This window comes from Suricata suricatta, chromosome 1 (genome assembly GCF_006229205.1).
Source record: "Suricata suricatta isolate VVHF042 chromosome 1, meerkat_22Aug2017_6uvM2_HiC, whole genome shotgun sequence".
Taxonomy (NCBI): domain Eukaryota; kingdom Metazoa; phylum Chordata; class Mammalia; order Carnivora; family Herpestidae; genus Suricata; species Suricata suricatta.
Window position 1 is genome coordinate 66,178,047 of NC_043700.1, and position 17,212 is coordinate 66,195,258.

The 17,212-nt window shown below is 36.6% G+C and overlaps 1 long non-coding RNA gene across 8 annotated transcripts in view; it reads left to right on the plus strand.

Annotated features, from left to right (window-relative positions):
* Positions 1–17,212, plus strand: part of LOC115300994 — a 65,852-nt gene that overhangs the window by 27,713 nt on the left and 20,927 nt on the right. Inside the window, exons 8-9 of one of the 8 annotated variants that reach the window (XR_003912962.1) lie at positions 760–914; positions 3,657–3,740. The exons of 6 other annotated variants lie outside the window; for them this stretch is intronic. This is a non-coding gene — a long non-coding RNA (uncharacterized LOC115300994). Of the gene's footprint in view, positions 1–759; positions 915–2,096; positions 2,234–3,656; positions 3,741–17,212 lie in introns of those variants that run through there. One more of the 8 variants, XR_003912987.1, reaches the window with a different exon arrangement.

The following is a 17,212-nucleotide window of genomic DNA, read 5'->3' on the forward strand; positions in this document are numbered from 1 at the left end:
TGCCAGGAAGATGATGCCAAGAAAGAAAGAAACTGCATGAATCTCCCTTTCCTGTCCGCTGCTACCCCTTCAGGGAGCCCTGAACCAGCCGGAGCAGGCCTCTGGCAATCAAGGAACATGAGAAATAGTGACAGTCAAGAGTAGCCTAAGGACGTATGACAAGTAAATGCATGTGGTGTCCTTAATGAGATCCTGGAACAGAAAAGAACATTAGGAAAAACTAAGGAAATCTGAATAAAGTATGAACTTTAATTAATAATAATAATTAAATACCTATTAATTAATTGTGACAAATGTGCAGTACTCACAGATGTAAATAATAGGGAAAACTGGGTGTGGGTATAAAAGAATTATATCTTATTTCACTGTACTATCTTCACAATAACTCTGTACATCTAAAACTAGTCTAGCCAGTTGATTTAAAAATCAATGAAATAGAAACTAAACATAAAATAGAGATCAAATTAATAATGTAGCTTCAAGAAACAACACATAAACTGAAAAAAATACCTGGGTAGAATGAATCATAAAAAGCATGAAATCACAAATATATTAAGAACATAAAAGAGGGCAGTGACACCAATATTTAAAAAGATAATAATAAGGGAATCCTGTGAATAATTTCATGTCACTACATTTAAAACCCTATAAATGACTTTATGTCACTACTATAGGTAATATGAGAAAAAGTACAAAAACAAGCAAAGCAATGTCATTTAGAATACAGATACATATTGAAGATGTATTCATATTGCTTAGCAATGAAGACATAGGAGTTGGAGCAATAAACATGTTCAGCAGGGACATTATTATCACAAAATTTCGGATAACATGATCGTGAGAAGAAGAAGAAGTGAATCATGAGTAAGAGGCATCATACAATACATGAGGAGATGTCAATGATCTTAACACAGGTAATGCTGTTGATGGTAATTATTATTCTGTACATACACGTTTTTGTAGTCTAAAATATATGACATATCTGAGCAGAAAAAAAGGAAATATCATTCTATCCATAGAGTGGAATATGGATGTGTGTGATGCATCCTGGAAGGGCACACATAATTTGGGAGGGTTTTACCTGATCCAGAGAGACTATCAGGTTGTGAGCCGGGCATGGCTTATGCTTCAGCCGCATAGGCCACGCATATGCACCTCCCCCAGCGGAGGGTGGGGGCAATATCTTGGACTTGAATGTGCTTGGTTGCCTTAGAAGTGGGCAACACAGTGATCCAATCCAAGAGATAGATATTGATCTGTTCAGTGAGTACAGGTAACTAAAGCTGTATTTGAAAAACATGATTAGCATTATATCATGTTATGTAATGAGGCTTAATAAAATGGTATGATAGTTTGTAGAGGGCTATCTTAACTCACCAGTTGCATAAAAATTCCTGGTGAGGGTATGGCAAGTTTGCACAGTCTCTTGCCCCCAAACAGCTCCCAAAATCTACCCTCTTGTAACTTTCATTTCTGCTTGGGCACCAAACCTTGGAATGCTTAGCTGATTAGTGTCAGGAGCAGCCTGTCCCCCTGCCCTGACCCTGAGGTGTGATTTCACCTGGTCAGGGAAAAGATGACTAAACTAGATACACATAATGCGACTGAGGTAATCAACATATAACTTTCCTCCTAGCTGAGCAATTAACTGATAACTCACTACTTTCTAGGCCTGGACACCATTGCAAAAGTCACTACTGCAATAAAATGTATCAGTTGTCTTTGGGACTGTGGGAGCAGGCATTATATCTTCTGGGGATCCTCTTTTTCTGGGGATTTTCTCTTAGAGTTATAAACAGCCTAATGACACTTACTCATAAAAAACTGACCTTTACTAAACAATGCTGTTTCCTCTGGGTTAAAGGTCGCTTCCTTAGGGTTATACCTGAAGTTACGTATATCTTGGTCTTAAAAAATACCCGCCCTTCCCATATAATAGCATCAGTGCCTGTAGCTAAGTTTTTTATGGCAATCATTACTACTAAGATTAAAATTGTAACTTCTGCAGAATCCATGTTCTGGAAAATTGTAAAAATTATCTATGAGAAATCATTTACTGTTCTTTCTGCTCCTTGTACCTTTCACCATAAATAAAGCAAGGGAATCAGACAGAGCAGAGATGGCTGCCTGGTGATCAGAAAAAAACTCGAAGCTCTCTCACTCTTCTTGCCAACACCGTCCATCCTTCAGGGAGCCCTGGACCTGCTAGAGCTGTACTCTGGCAATAGTTTATTCATATAAAGACAAAATAAAAAAAATTGCCTTACCCCAACCCTGATTCTCTTTCCAAGTACTTTTACTTACCCATTTATGACACCCACCACATGATATTTTGCTGAGGTAACATTATATTTTAACTTCAATGCCATGTGTTCCTTTGTATTATATTCCATCCAAGTATCCTCATGGACCATTTTATAAAACCCTTAAGTCACTTATCATGATCCATTTATATTCCTCTAGGCTTCATCTGTCTCATCTTAAAGTGTGTTTTGACTTATTATAATTTTTACTTAAGTATTTTCTTCTATAAATAATGAAGTTCCTATAAACCCACACATAAAAAGCAAGTTTAGGTGGAAAAAATTCATGAAGTATAAATTATTACTCCCATGTTTCTCATTTGGACATCAGCATAAATATTGGGATTGCAAGGGGGAAGGGGGAATCGTGTTTAGAAAAAAATGGTGGAATTAGTTTGGGACATTAATTCAGTAATTTTCAACTGAGGGTGATATTTTCCCCTCCAGAGACATGGGACAATGTCTGGAATCATTTTTGGTTGTAACAACTGAGAAGTATTCTATTGGCATCTGGTATGTAGAGGACAAATCTACTGCTAAACATCCTACAGTGTGTAGGACAACCCCCTTCATCAAAAAATTATTGAAATACCAACAGTGTGAAGGTTTAGAAATGCTGGTTTATTTTAGGGTAACTGGAGAAGTCCAGGATGAGATCTGATCCCCTTCCCTGAAGCTCAGGGGAGAGACGTGGTAAGAAACCCTATCTGTACAATTGCTAGAAAAGCTCCTACAGTAACTGAGCCCTTCCCTCTTTTCATGTAACACTTTGTAAGTGTTTATTGGCAATTCCACGCCCTAGTCTAGAGTGTGAAATCACTCAATTGATGAATAAGTTTTGAAGAAATAGTCTGCTCTCAAAATATATTTTCCCTTTAGGTTTGTTTTGAAATAACAACAAATGACAGTTCTTCAAAGAGCTTTGAAAGGGACTACATAAAATTGCAAAAAATGGATAGTGTAATACGAGGCATAATCATTGCGTATTTAAGGGAATGAATTTTGCAACTGTATGATTATTTTGGTCCTGGTACCAAGAAAAAAAAATCCATTCTTCTTGAGAGAAATCATTATCATTTCCACCATGTTCTATTTTCTATTCAATCAGAAATGGGGAAATACTTATAAATGCTTTAAAGGAATATTCCTGTCAACATGCAATCACAATTTTCTTTGTACGTGATGTTCATTCATGGTAAAATAATTTGATTTGAGTCTTCAAGAGCTAGCCAAAAAGAGAATATTTAGATGCAACACATTCATTTCACATAATGCTTCTGTAGGAAGTCAACCTTTTTATGTAGATTTCTGCATGTTCTCCCTAGTGAAAATCTACTTTGTTATTCCCCTCAGGTCTTCTCTGCTCAGAGGGTTTCTCTGTGTGGGTGATTGTTTTTCTTGCATGTACAACAATAAACAGCTCTTTCAAGACTTTGCCATCCTCATTACTTTTCTCATCCCACTGTGTGAAAATAGACATGTTTGTTGCCTTTCAGAAGCTCAAACACTTCTGAAAAAAAATCCAAGAGAGAGATGTGTATCATCTTGATGCTGCCTCATGCTGGGCCTCAAACTTCTAGGAAAGGGTCTTTATTAGGGAAAACCAAAACCAAAACCAAAACACAAGAAAAGATAGAAATCAGAGCCATTTCTTATGAAAGTTAGTCTCAGAAAATTCCCTTGGAGAAGCTCCTGGGTGGCTCAGTTGGTTAAGTGTCCAACTCTTGGTTTTGGCGTGGGTCATGATCTCCTAGTTCATGATTTCGGGCCCTGCATCAGGCTCTGTGCTGATGGCGTGGAGCCTGCTTAGGGTTCTCTCTCCCCCACTTTCTCTGCCTCTCCCCTACTCACTCTCTCTCATTTTCAAAAGAAATAAATAAACTAACAAATGTTTTTAAGAAAGAAATTCTCATGGAATAGTCTGTGATATATTTAACAGAACTCTTGTTTTTATTTGATCTACTCAAGTAAATAGAGTTAAATTAAATCAATCTGTGCTTTAGAAAATGATCAAAGGTTTGCTCAAATATTTCTGATAAAGATGTTCCAGGCATGTATGTGTGCATGGATGCACAGACACATAAAATAACCTAAGTACCTCACAATAAATAAGAGAATGGAAACATAAAATAGAAAATTCTTCAATATTGTAGGAAATCAAATAGCTACACCCTGTTTAAAGAGATTATAGGAAATGAATTACACTGCTTGAATGAATTCAGCTGCTTAAAACAGCTGACCAGTGTCTGTTTAACATGTATTTAAGGGTTGGGTCCTGCCTGTGCTCATGAATTCCTTAGACTGTGTTATCTATGGAATATTTTATCTTGTTCACCCTGCTTTCAGCATCTGCTCTTTTGCAGTCTTGGCAACACCTTGCTTTTTTTTTTTTTTGCACACTTTCTATACGTTCTTACTGACATGTAGCTACTGACATACTGCTCCTATTTTCCCTAGAATGTATGTCTAATAAATACCGGAGCTTCAGAGCAGCTCAGGGAGACTTCCCTCAGCTTCTCTTTCACGTCTCTTGACTTGCACAGAGTCTTGAGTAATCTTCTCTAGTGCCCATGGCTTTGCTGGACAATTGGTCACTCACGATTGGTGACTCCAACATGATCCCATAATTGGTGACCCCGACATGATAAGCTGAACCCGCAAACCATTTTATAACTTGTATCCATGTGATTATAAATTAATTTTTATAGATGTATAAAATACAAAGGTCACAAGTTATAAATATACTTCTCATGAATTATCATAAAGTAAGTGCATTCATATAACTGCAACTAAAGAAAAGATTGAATAGGAACCAGTATTTTTATTCAACTTTTATTTTTACTTTTTAAAGTTTATTTATTAATTTTGAGAGAGAGAGAGAGAGAGAGAGAGAGAGAGAGAGAGAGAGAATGCCAAGCAGGCTCACTGGTGTCAGTAAAGCATTGGGATAGATCTCACGAAGGGAAACCATGAGATGAGATCCGGAACTGAACTGAAATCCACCCAGGTGCCCCCAGAACCAGTACTTTTTTTTAATGTTTATTTATTTTTGAGAGAGACAGAGACAGAGTGTGAGCAGGGTAGGGGCAGAGAGAGAGGGGGACACAGAATCAGAAGCAGGCTCCAGGCTCTGAACTGTCAGGACAGAGCCCAATGTGGGGCTCAAACCCATGAACAATGAGATCATGACCTGAGCTAAAGTGGGACGCTCAACTGACTGAGCCACTCAGGTGCCCTTGAACCAGTATTTGTAATATAAGAATTCATCGTCTTCATATGTAATATGATTTATAATGTCTAATATGGTAAAGATCTCTGTTTTTTTCCTGTTCTCTTAATTTTGATAGTCAAATTACTGTTTGTGCTTGTTTTTTTCCTGTGAGATTTCTTCCATCCTTTGCAATTCCATTAGTAGTTCCCTTGTTTTCCTATGTGTCATCACCAAATGCATATGTACTGAACACAAGCATCTTTATCTTTCTGTAAATAATATAATCCAAGCAGTTGGCACATGGTAGACTCTCATAAATGTGAATTGAATTGATTAATATATCACTGTTATTAAATAACTGAAAAATGCCAACTATTTTTGCCTCACGCAAAAGCTCTATTCTCTTCATTCCCTTCTGGAATGTTTTTATTTTGCCCTTTTTGCCACCTACCAGATTTTGCTGAGGTGACTTCATGCTTCCACTTTCAATTACTATTTTACTTTGTGTTCTGTTCCATCTATATGAAGCATCTTTATGTCACATATTGTTACACCATTCCAGTCACTATGACGATCCATATAATCACAGCTCACCAGTATTTCCTGTTTCATCTGGATCAGCTTGAAGAGTCTTGATTAGTTTATTGTAATCGTTATTTTGATATTTCCTTCTGGGAGTGAGATAGTCTGTAAGTCCCTGTATAAGTGAATCTAGAGCTCCTTCACTGTGGCTGATAAATGATATCTTGGCAGAAAATAAGATTTGGGGAGACAGCCTTTGTCTATCAGTACCTCTAATTCTCTCCCACAGCATTCTCTGAGCTCCCAGGTTGCCGAAGAGAAGCCTGATGCCAAACTAATTCCTAGTTTCCTTTTTAACTAGCTTCCTTTGCCTGAAAGCTTATAATATGATCTTTATAGTCACCGACTTCATGAATTTTATCAGGAAAAACATCAGTCCTGCTTAAGATAAAATTTTCCTCTTTTCCAGTTTTTAACTTTTCTCCGTCAGTCTTCTTATATTTTTCTTTTGAATTATAATGAATCCATTTTACGAGTCCATATCTTTTCCCTCGGAAATTCATTTCTTTGCATTGTTTTCTGTTTGAGATAATAATTTTCCTTTTCTTTTAAAGTTTATTTCTTTTGGGGGCAGGGAGACCATGCACACGCATAGGGTAGGGGCAGGAGAGAGAGAGAGAGAGAGAGAGAGAGAGAGAGAGAGAGAGAGAGAGAGAGGAGAGTAGTCTTTGTGCTGTCAGTATACAGCGCCATGCCAGACTTGATCTCACAAGCATTAAGATTCTGACCTGAGCCAAAATCAAGAGATGGAGGCTTAACCAAGTGAGCCACCCAGGCACCCTCATACTTTTATTTTATTTTCTAGATTACTTTTTCCAGGTCTCAGCTGTGAAACCAGTCCTTTAAATCATCTTTGAAATATCAATATTCAAAAGTCATAGAATATTTAGTTTTCCACTAGTCTTGGTTGTTGTAACCAAATCCATTTAAATAGTTTATTCACTTAGTTACTAAGCTCTAGCCAGCCTTCTACAGCGAATCAAAACACTAGGAGCTGAATGTTTTGCTTGTCAGTCTTCTGTCTAGTTGCTGAGTATATTTCTTCTTGAATTATTTTTGCCTTACCTATTTAAGATGTCAAATTCATATTCACGTTTGGCTTTATCCAAAATAATAACAGGTCTGAGTTTACTCAGTAATGTGGCAATGGACCTTCCCATTCTCCCCAGACTCAGATAAAACTTCCCTATCTGCGTCCTCCCCTGGGGGAGGTCCATGAAAATCAGAGTACCAAGCTCTCTACAGACTCGATGCAAATTTCATTTTTGCTGCTGATCACCAAGCTCCCAAAAAGGGAGTAAGACCAGTCAGTACCTTTTGCTCTGTCAGGATCCTGTCCAGAGGCTTTTCTCAAATCTCCGAGCCCTGATTGGCTGTTCCAGAAACTACTCAACTAATCAGAGATGGGGCAGGCTGGTGGTAGGACTGGAATTAGATGAGAGAGCAGCAAACTTGCCTTCAAACAAACAGCTTTCAAGGCTCTTTCTCAAAGTATTAAAATTATCATTTATACCTTCAGTATAATAAAAAAATAAAGTGTGATTTTATTGTTGTTGTAATACTGATATTACAGGGAAAAGTTACACTACATGGAAAATATTCAGGATCTGGCTTAACAGGGCTAACATTTTTTCTTTAAATTATTGTAAATTAGTCAGAGGAAGATAAATATATGATTTCACTCATATGTAGAATCTAGGAAACACAACAAATGAACATAGAGGAAGGGAAAGAAAAATAAGATAAACACAGAAGGGGAGGCAAAGCAAGTCATAAAACATAAAAGACTCAAGTACAGAGGACAAACTGTAGGTTGCAGGAAGGGAGGTTGGTGGGGGGATGGGCCAAATGGCTGATGGGCATTAAAGAGGGCACCTGTTGAGATGAACAATGGGTGTTATATGTAAGTGATGAATCACTAAATTCTACTCCTGAAACCAATACTACATTCTATGTTAACTAACTTGGATTTAAATAAAGTTAAAAGAAATAAAATAAAATAATTAAAAATTATTATTATTACAATTTATTAATTCAAATGCTTCATAGTAAGATTGGTGTTATGCCTCATTAGCAGCATAGAATTAAAACGTGCTAATTGTTCTGTGTCTTTACCAAATTAATAATCATTCATTTCACTATCAATGGAAACAAAATAATAAAATAATCCTTTGACTCACTACATGTACCAGAGACAGTAGCAGCCTACAACACTCCAAATCCAAAGAGATGGCCCCGTAATAGATATCAACATTTGCCTCTTATAATTAGTTTCATTATGTGTGCCATAATGGTTTGGAAACAGAGATGACCCTCCAGTTGTTTAAACTGTACAAAAGAAATTGATGATATCTTCATAAAATAAAGAAGCTCAAAATAAATCTAGGAGAAACCTAAAAATACTCAATTTTCAGTATTGAGACAATAATACAATATTAACATTTGTTGCAGATCAAAGACCAAAGTAGAAAAAGAAATAATAACACATTGAGGATTCCACTGTGTTTATACTTCAGTAGTAGAAACTAATCTTTGATTTATAAGAAAATATATAGCTTGTATTTTTAGAAAGAATACTGTATTGGAGTTGAATAACCAAAGAAGTGATCATTCTTAACAACTTAGTTATTTTCTCAAAATATAGATTCGTAGTATTACCTTATAGTAATATTTCTTATGCTTTGTTTGAAAGATGATAATCTTTATAAACATTTAAAACATGACGGGGCCCCTGGTGGCTCAGTCAGCTGAGCACGGACTTTGGCTGAGATTATAAATTCAAGGGTCAGGAGTTGGAGTCCCGCATCTGGCTTGCTGCTGTCATCACAGAGTCCCCTTTGGATCCTTTGTCCGCTTCTCTCTCTGCCCCTCCCCCACTACACGAGCTAGCATACAGTGCTTGCGTACACTTGCGCGCTCTCGCTCTCTCTCTCTCTCTCTCTCTCTCTCTCTTTCTCAAAAATAAGCACTTAAAACTTGATATTTAAACCCTGTACGTGTACTACGGGGCTGCAATACTTCAGGTTACACGTACATACAACGTATCAGGGAATTTATACAATATCACAAATAAATAACACAATAAGTTACAACCCCAATCCAAAAATATTCTCAACTTCCATGCCATCTTTTCCCAATTTGTATTTGTAAGCCAGTTATATAAAGCGATGTTTCTCAAACTTTAATGTCCAGGAGCTTGCCGAAACACAGATCCTTTTCCTAACAAGCTCCCAGGTGATGTTGACATTTCTGGCTCCTGAACCATTCTTTTCAAAATAGAAGACATTTTAATCCCACGACATAGGTCTGAAGTCAATGTTCATGAAGGTAAAACTGATAGTTTTAGAATATGAAATGTGTAACTAGCAGCCTTTATGTATAAGCATTATATTTATTTGAGTTTGGAAAGAAGGATTCTGGAGCAAATAATAGTCAAAGTCGCTTTAACCTCTTCGGCATTGCAGCTTATGAACAGAAAGTGTAGGACATTAATTTAAAACATGGAGTGGAGAACAAAGGAAATATCAACTGTTGAGTTGATTATTTTTCTAGAACTTTAAAGAGTCCTTTTTGCCAACAAACACTGCCAATAAAATGTAATGTCAACTGCAAATTAGGGGCAATTGCACTAGGGAAAACGCTTAGGCCATTCTTGTCAGGTCACTGATTGTCACGTTAGACCGGTATATGAAAAAGAGAACACGGCATGATTTTTTTCCTTTTCTTTATCCTTCGTATTGTGTATTTTTCCTACTTGTGCTGCAGAATTGAAGTCTGCACAAATCCAAGTGTCGAGTGATAAACACAGGCCTCTTCATTTCCTAGCAGCACCCTGTGCTTAAGCGGCATGACTCTTGTTTCTTCCAGTGGAGTCACGATTTTGATCCCACACAATTCTTTGAAAATCATGTAAAAAGAAAGCCACATTTTCTTTTTTTTCTGCCAGGATGGGACCAGGATATTCTATTATGCACTGGCATTTGAGTGGGAAACCTAGATGATAAATACACCCTGGAGGTGTGGTTTCAAATCTCTCTCCGGTTAGAAGTGCTCAGGGTATTATTTACTGAGCATTTTCTAAAACAGTTCCCTGCAATGCATTGCTGTTGGTACTTTGTCTTTCTTACCCACCTGGTGGGATTGTGATTTGTTTTATAGTAAGGATATATTAAAATGACCTTTCAATCCCTGTAGCTAAAAAGAAAACCACTTTTGAGGGCCAGGAACAACCATTTAACTACTTAAATGATTTGTCACCTTCTGTTTATTTTTGCCTCCTCGCTGGGGCAAAGGTCTTACAAGTATTCTTATAAGTATTCTTGCTTTTTTGGCCATTTAAGCTCTTGGATCATTTTTGATTTTTATTTTAATGGATATAAATATGTAAGAGAGTTCGTGTCTTTCATTCTGTTTTTTCTCCACACACTATATGTTTATTCTGTTGTTTGTAGAATTTTTTTTCCAGATAATTTCAATATACAAATAAATACACTAACTACAATGAGAGGAAAAGGAAGGCGAGACTTTTTTGTGAAAATAGTTTAAGTCATTTGAAAGGCTGTATTGACAAGCCCATCTCTTAATGTATGACTACATTGATATAGAGTGATAGATGACAGGTAGATAAATAGATAGGTAGATAGATAGATGGATATTTGTAATTTGGGCAAAAAAAAAAAAAGCAGAAGCAATGTTCAGTATCCCATTCTTGGTGACAAAAAAAGCTAATGCAAAAAAAAAAGTCTCTAACTAAAATAAAACATACCAAATCTCCCTGTAGCTGGGTATAGTGATGTAAGATCCTCCAGGGGTCTCAAACACACCAGGTTTGGCCACTCACCACTGCTGACAACATCCAAAGACAGAGAAACGGATGGTGGTGAAACAGGAAGGAATTTATTTCAGTGATGCCCACCTGGGAAGACAGCAGACGAATGTCTCGAAGACTGACTCCAAAGTGTGGAAAGTACTTCCAGGTGTATATAAGGAAAAAGTGGGTAGGTAGGTTGTGCAGGTCAAATGGACCACTGTCTTGGGGTCAATCGCGGGTGATGCCTTGCTGGCTCAGGGAAGTCCTTATGCTTTCGGGAGTAGTTTCTGTTCCCATGTTTTGCCCTCAGGGTCTTCCACCTGAGCCAGGTGACAAGCTGGAAAGAAGAACCCAGCTAGAAAGTTTGAAGTCAAAATGGAGGTAGCTGAAGCCCTCTTGTATACGTAACACCACAAAAAATTGTGCGAGGTTCCTACTATCTGGTAACATGGGGCTAAGCACTGCCACGCGGGAAATACATGTAAGGTTATCTAAAACTCTATGGTTTGTTTAGGTACAGAGTTACTTTGTAAGTTGCCCATAGTAAATTGTCACCGAAGATACTTATTTCTCTCCCTATGTGAAATAATTTCTTTATCCTGCTATAAGAAATAGTAACAGAGGGGCACCTGGGTGGCTCAGTCAGTTAAGCAGCCTATTTCAGCTCAGGTCATGATCTCACAGTTCGTGGGTTGGAGCCCCACATCCGGCTCTGTGCTGACAGGGCCTGGATCCTGCTTCAGATTCTGTGTCTCCCTCTCACTGACCCTCCCTTCCTCGTGCTCTCTGTCTTTCAAAACTAAATTTAAAAACAATTAAAAAAAAAAAAGGAAATAATAACAGAAATGCTACAAACCCTATATAAGGAGTGTTAAAAAGAAAACCACAGGCCCCAAATGGTGTTACATAGGTTATGGTCCCAAATCAGTAAATCAAGACTTAATATCTAACCTAACTGCAGTTTCAGTCCCCAAGAAATATAACCTTTCATCAGTCATCATGGGAATCTCTTGGGTCAACACCAAAAATTTACTGATAGACCCCTTTGGTTCCCCTTAGGAGGGTGACTTTGCCCTAAACAGTGGATTCTTTACTAATAATTTCCTTTTTTTCCCATTCTCTATTTGTAAAAATCTTTCTTATTCTGTAGTCCTTTGGACCTCCCATCTGCTTATTAAATTGAATGCTGCCCAATTCATGAATCAATTAGGAAAACTAATTAGATCTTTAAAATTACTTGGTTGAATTTTTCTTATTTAACTGTGGGATTAGTAAGATTGGTCCATCTTTATAATTGAGACTAAAATGTTCCAAATTGCTGTAGTATATTTGTGCTCTACATTAAGCATGTGAATTTTTTGTTTTTTGAGTTTGCAAATTCTGAAAGATAACTAACTCAGTGGTTTTCAAAGGATGGTCCCTAAAACAGTAGCCAAATAGCATCACTTGGGAAACTATCTTAAATGTACATCTTCAGGCCTGAACACAGATACACTGAACCAAACATTCTAAAGGGGGGGGGGGCGCCCAGAAACTACTATTTTAAGAAGCTGCATTGTGATTCTGATAAACATTAAATTTTCTCTGACCTAATTCCCTTTATATCAAAGGAGAATACTAAAATCAAGGGGAGTCAACCAGGATAGAGCTAACTGAAAAGTTGCAGAACATAAAGTGTAGCACATAGTAGGTACCCAGTTATAAAGTCTGACCCATGGCATTGTTAAGGCCAAATATAATTAAATGTAAAAAAATAAAATCATTTTATATCTGAATTGTTTTTGCATTTTGGGTAATATTGCATTATTCTGGCACCAACACCAAATCAAATATTGAACTTAATCCTTAAGATCACTTTGTATAACTACTTAAACAGCTGATCTGATGATAGCAAGATGTCATAAGCACAAGATTAGGTTTCGGTCCTGAGAGAATGTGTCCATTAGTAGAGAAGTTTGTTTTTGCCTTAATCTAATCCTAATTTGAGCCTGAATTAGGGATACTTTTTGTTTGATTGTTGAGAAAGGATTTTGGAAGGTATTGAGCAGAGAAGCAGAAATGGCAGAAGGATCATTCTTCAGAGAAGTAATGAAAGGAGTGTCTTTTTTTTCTTTTTGTAATGTTATTTATGTACTTTGAAAGAGGGGTGGGCGGGAGGAGAGAAAGAGGGAGAGAGAATCTAAACCAAGCTCAACGCTATCAGCAGGCTCCATTCAGGTCTGGATCCCACAAAGCATGAGATCATGACCTGATGTGAAGTCAAGAGTCAGTCAATCGACTGAGCCACCCACATCCCCCAGGAGAATCTTTTAATGTGTCTCTCAGTGTGTACATCTGAGAAAATATCAGTGATCAGTGAAAACATAAAATTCTCATACCCTTTAAGCAAATGAGATATAAACATTCCCGTGTCTTCATCTCGTCATTCTGTATTCATGACTTCTCATTTGCCTATAAAAATAACCAGATGAATGCTATTTTAAAAATAAACTTAACTTCTATAAATCTTCATTAATCTGCCATGCTAACTTCATTCTCTTCCTTCACTGAAAATTGTTTTATAACTACAAAATTAATACAGATTGAATTCAAAACTGAAAACCACAGAACAAATCAAAGATGAAGCATAAGTCATTGCTTGAAATATCTCTAGTTAATATGTTTTTATATTAGTGTTTTCAGAGAGCATATACATGTTCACTTGTTAGCCAGTGGTATGGTGTGACAATTATTTTGAAGCTATTGGTAAAATAAATTAATTTTGTAATTTTTCATCTTAGTAAATAGTTTTTTGAATACATAATTACAATGGATATTTAGTATTCCATTATATAGACCTGGCATAATTTGCCAATCATGTGTATTTAGATAGTTGGGTCATTCCCGGGTCTTCATCATTATGCTCGATTCTATAATGACAAACAGCCCTATAGTATATAAACAACTTTGAGCAGTTTACCTCTGATAATATTCTTAGCCTAAAATCTAAAAGTTAACTGAAATCATGTAGAATTTTGTTATACATTGAAAATTATCTTTTATAGCTCCCTAGAAGTATATGATATTTCATCCAACAATTAGTATATAAAACTGCTACTTCTTTTATATCTTTAATTTTTTTATAGAGCAAATAATAATATTGTTTCTGTTCCATTACTTATATTGTTACTGTAGTATTTTAATATTTTTTAATAATTATTAGCTATTTGTATATCTCATTCAAGCAATTTGCCCATTTATTAATGATGTGTTCACATAGTTTTTGTTGATAAACAAAACGCTTTTTAAGCATTAAAATAAACTTTTTTATTTCTGTTGTAAATGTTTATTGTCAATATTTTGGAAAGAACGATTTAAGAGTGCTGGAAACTTTTCTTTGTGTTCTTTTCTTCTCAAATTTTAAAAATCAATTTTTTCTCTCCCACTGTTACAAAAACTGGTCTTGCTAAGGACATCCTTATAGTCAAAATACATGTCACTCCTACATTTACCACTTGCAATAGGTGGTGTTACCCCTGGCTTACACCTTAAAACTTTTCTGGTTTTTTTTTTATGTTTTTTTTAAATTTATTTTTGAGATAGACAGAGACAGAGACAGAGCATGAGTGGGGGAGGGGCAGAGAGAGGGAAACACAGAATCCAAACTGGCTCAGGACTCTGAACTGTCAGCACAGACTCGGGACACGGGGATTAAACCCACAAACCATGAGATCATGACCTGAGCTCAAGTGGGACATTTAACCAATGGAGCCTCAAAACTTTTCTCCTTTTATTTCTCCAGTTCTACCTCAATGTTTTAGACTAAGTTCTTCATTTCTGCTTAGGCCTCTCTTTCCTTGAACTCCCCTGGAAAGAAAGGTTCCTTTGAGTTCTTCCCTTGGTTCTATATTTTTGGTTCAATATACTAACATAAAGAAAGAGATTCCAGTGAGGCAGGAGGGTATTAGATTCAGATTAAGATGAATTTAGTTTTGTCTTAAATCTCCATCCCTAGCAGCATCTTATGTAACAGATAATCCATTTTCCAAAATAATAATGTTAACAATAACAATAACAATAATAATTGAAACCATCAGACTTTCAGCATTTAAGCACACAAATTTACCTATGTTCTTATAAATTTTTTCTCCTTTCTTTTCTGTTAGAAATGAAAACTCTAACTGCTTGCCTTGGTTAATATATCTCTTAGACTGCTGAGAGTTGCTGAAAACAAACAGACAACAAAACAACACTACCAACAAAACTCCATCTAGAAACAAACAATAGCAACAAAAATTGAAAAAGACTCATTAATACAGAGAAGAGGGGCACCTGGGTGCTCAATCAGTTAAGCATCCAATTTCAGCTCAGGTCATGATCTCATGGTTTGTGGGTTGGAACCCCGCGTCGGGCTCTGTGCTGACAGCTCAGAGCCTGGAGCCTGCTTTGGATTCTGTGTCTCCCTCTGTCTCTGCCCCTCCCCTGCTCACGCTCTGCCTCTCTCTCTCTCTAAAATAAACATAATAGGGGCACCTGGGTGGCTCAGTCAGTTAAGCATCCAATTTCAGCTCAAGTCATGATCTCACAGTTCGTGGGTTCAAGCCCCACATCAGGCTCTGTGCTGACAGCTAGCTCAGAGCTGGGAGCCTGTTTCAGATTCTGTGTCTCCCTCTCTCTCTGATCCTCCCCTGCTCGCGCTGTCTCTGGCTCTCAAAATAAATAAATAAATAAATAAGGAGAACAAACTGGTGTTTGCCAAAAGGCCTAGGGGGTAGGCAAAATGGCTGAAGGAGATTCAGAGATACAAACTTCTAGTTATAGGATAAATGAGTCACAGGCGTGAAAAGTACAGCATAGGGGATGTAGCCAAAAACATTGTAATTGCTTTGTGTGGTTACAGACTAAAACCACACTTAGGGTGGTGAGCATTTTGTAATGTACGTAATGGTCAAATCACTGTGCCATACACCTGAAACTAATTTAAATATTATGTGTCACTTATACTTTATTCTATTAAACAATAATAATTAATTAACATGTAGCTGCTTCAACTCCATCCTAAAAACATAGAAATTTGACTTTTTCCACTAGAGCAGGTTCTCTCTTCTATCTCCCTCTCTCTTCACAACGACGCCTTCAAATCATATGTGCTCAGGAGTCAGAGGACATGAATCCAAGTCTTCACATCCTCTGCCTCCAAGGCCAAGACTACAGTGTGTGATATCAGAGCACAAGTCAGAGCAATAGATGGAAGGGGAGGTAGGGCCACTGGAAAGTTATTACTTTATTTTGAGATGGTTATATTTTAAAATATTTCAAAGCTGATGAGAAGGACAAAATGCTTTTAATATAAATTATATTCTAGGCCAAAGTTTTACTTTCTGAACAATGGTGAAAACTTTAAAAATACCTCTCAGAATTGTGGCAATAATTAAATGTAAGGTTTATATTAGTTGCCTGAAAATAATAAGGATTTAATCTTTAAAACACCACATATACATCTTTCCTCCTCACCATTAAAAAATGGAAACAACATGGATTTTAGTAGTGTATTTATTTCCCTGATTTCCATTCACTCCTCAACCCACCTGGAAATTGGAAACTGGCAGAAGAGATTACTGGGAATGTTCTAGTGCACTGCTGAGCTAACTCTGTATTGACAGGACAATTAACATAATCTATTGGGGCAGAAGTTAATTTGTAGATTTTTGTTCAAATTTCCAATTATTGTAGTCTGCTTAAATTGATAATTCCAGAAATTAGGTTATGGCTCTATGAGACATCAGTCAGTTTTGGATCTAATCAAGGACCCATAACATTTCTTTGATGTGTACATATACCTATTTCTCAAATATTCTCTGGCCCATTCATAACATCTTTCTTATGGTGAGTTGAATAAATTTTTTGACAAGAATTTATTCTATTTTACTCATTTTAATGATTCATGATTTTACCCTTTGAAAAGATACATACTTGAATTCACTGCACTCTAGTACTTAATTCCAATATTCACAATTATGCTGAAAATGAGACTATTTGTCTCTGTTCATCTATTGGGAAATATGAGGCTCACACATGTTGAATAAATTGTCCGATATTACACAGCTGCTGAGGACTGGACCTCGAACTAGAAGACAACTTTTGCTCTATGCTTAAATGTCATAGGTAATTTTTTGAAGACCGAACTGTATACTATCTACAAGAAACTCATTCTAATTTTGTATATACAGTTGGGGTAAAAGTAAATGGATGGAAAAAAAATCCATTACAGAATACTAGAATTTCCTAAACTTGGGATTTGTTCCTTGGGATTGCTACCATGTGTTC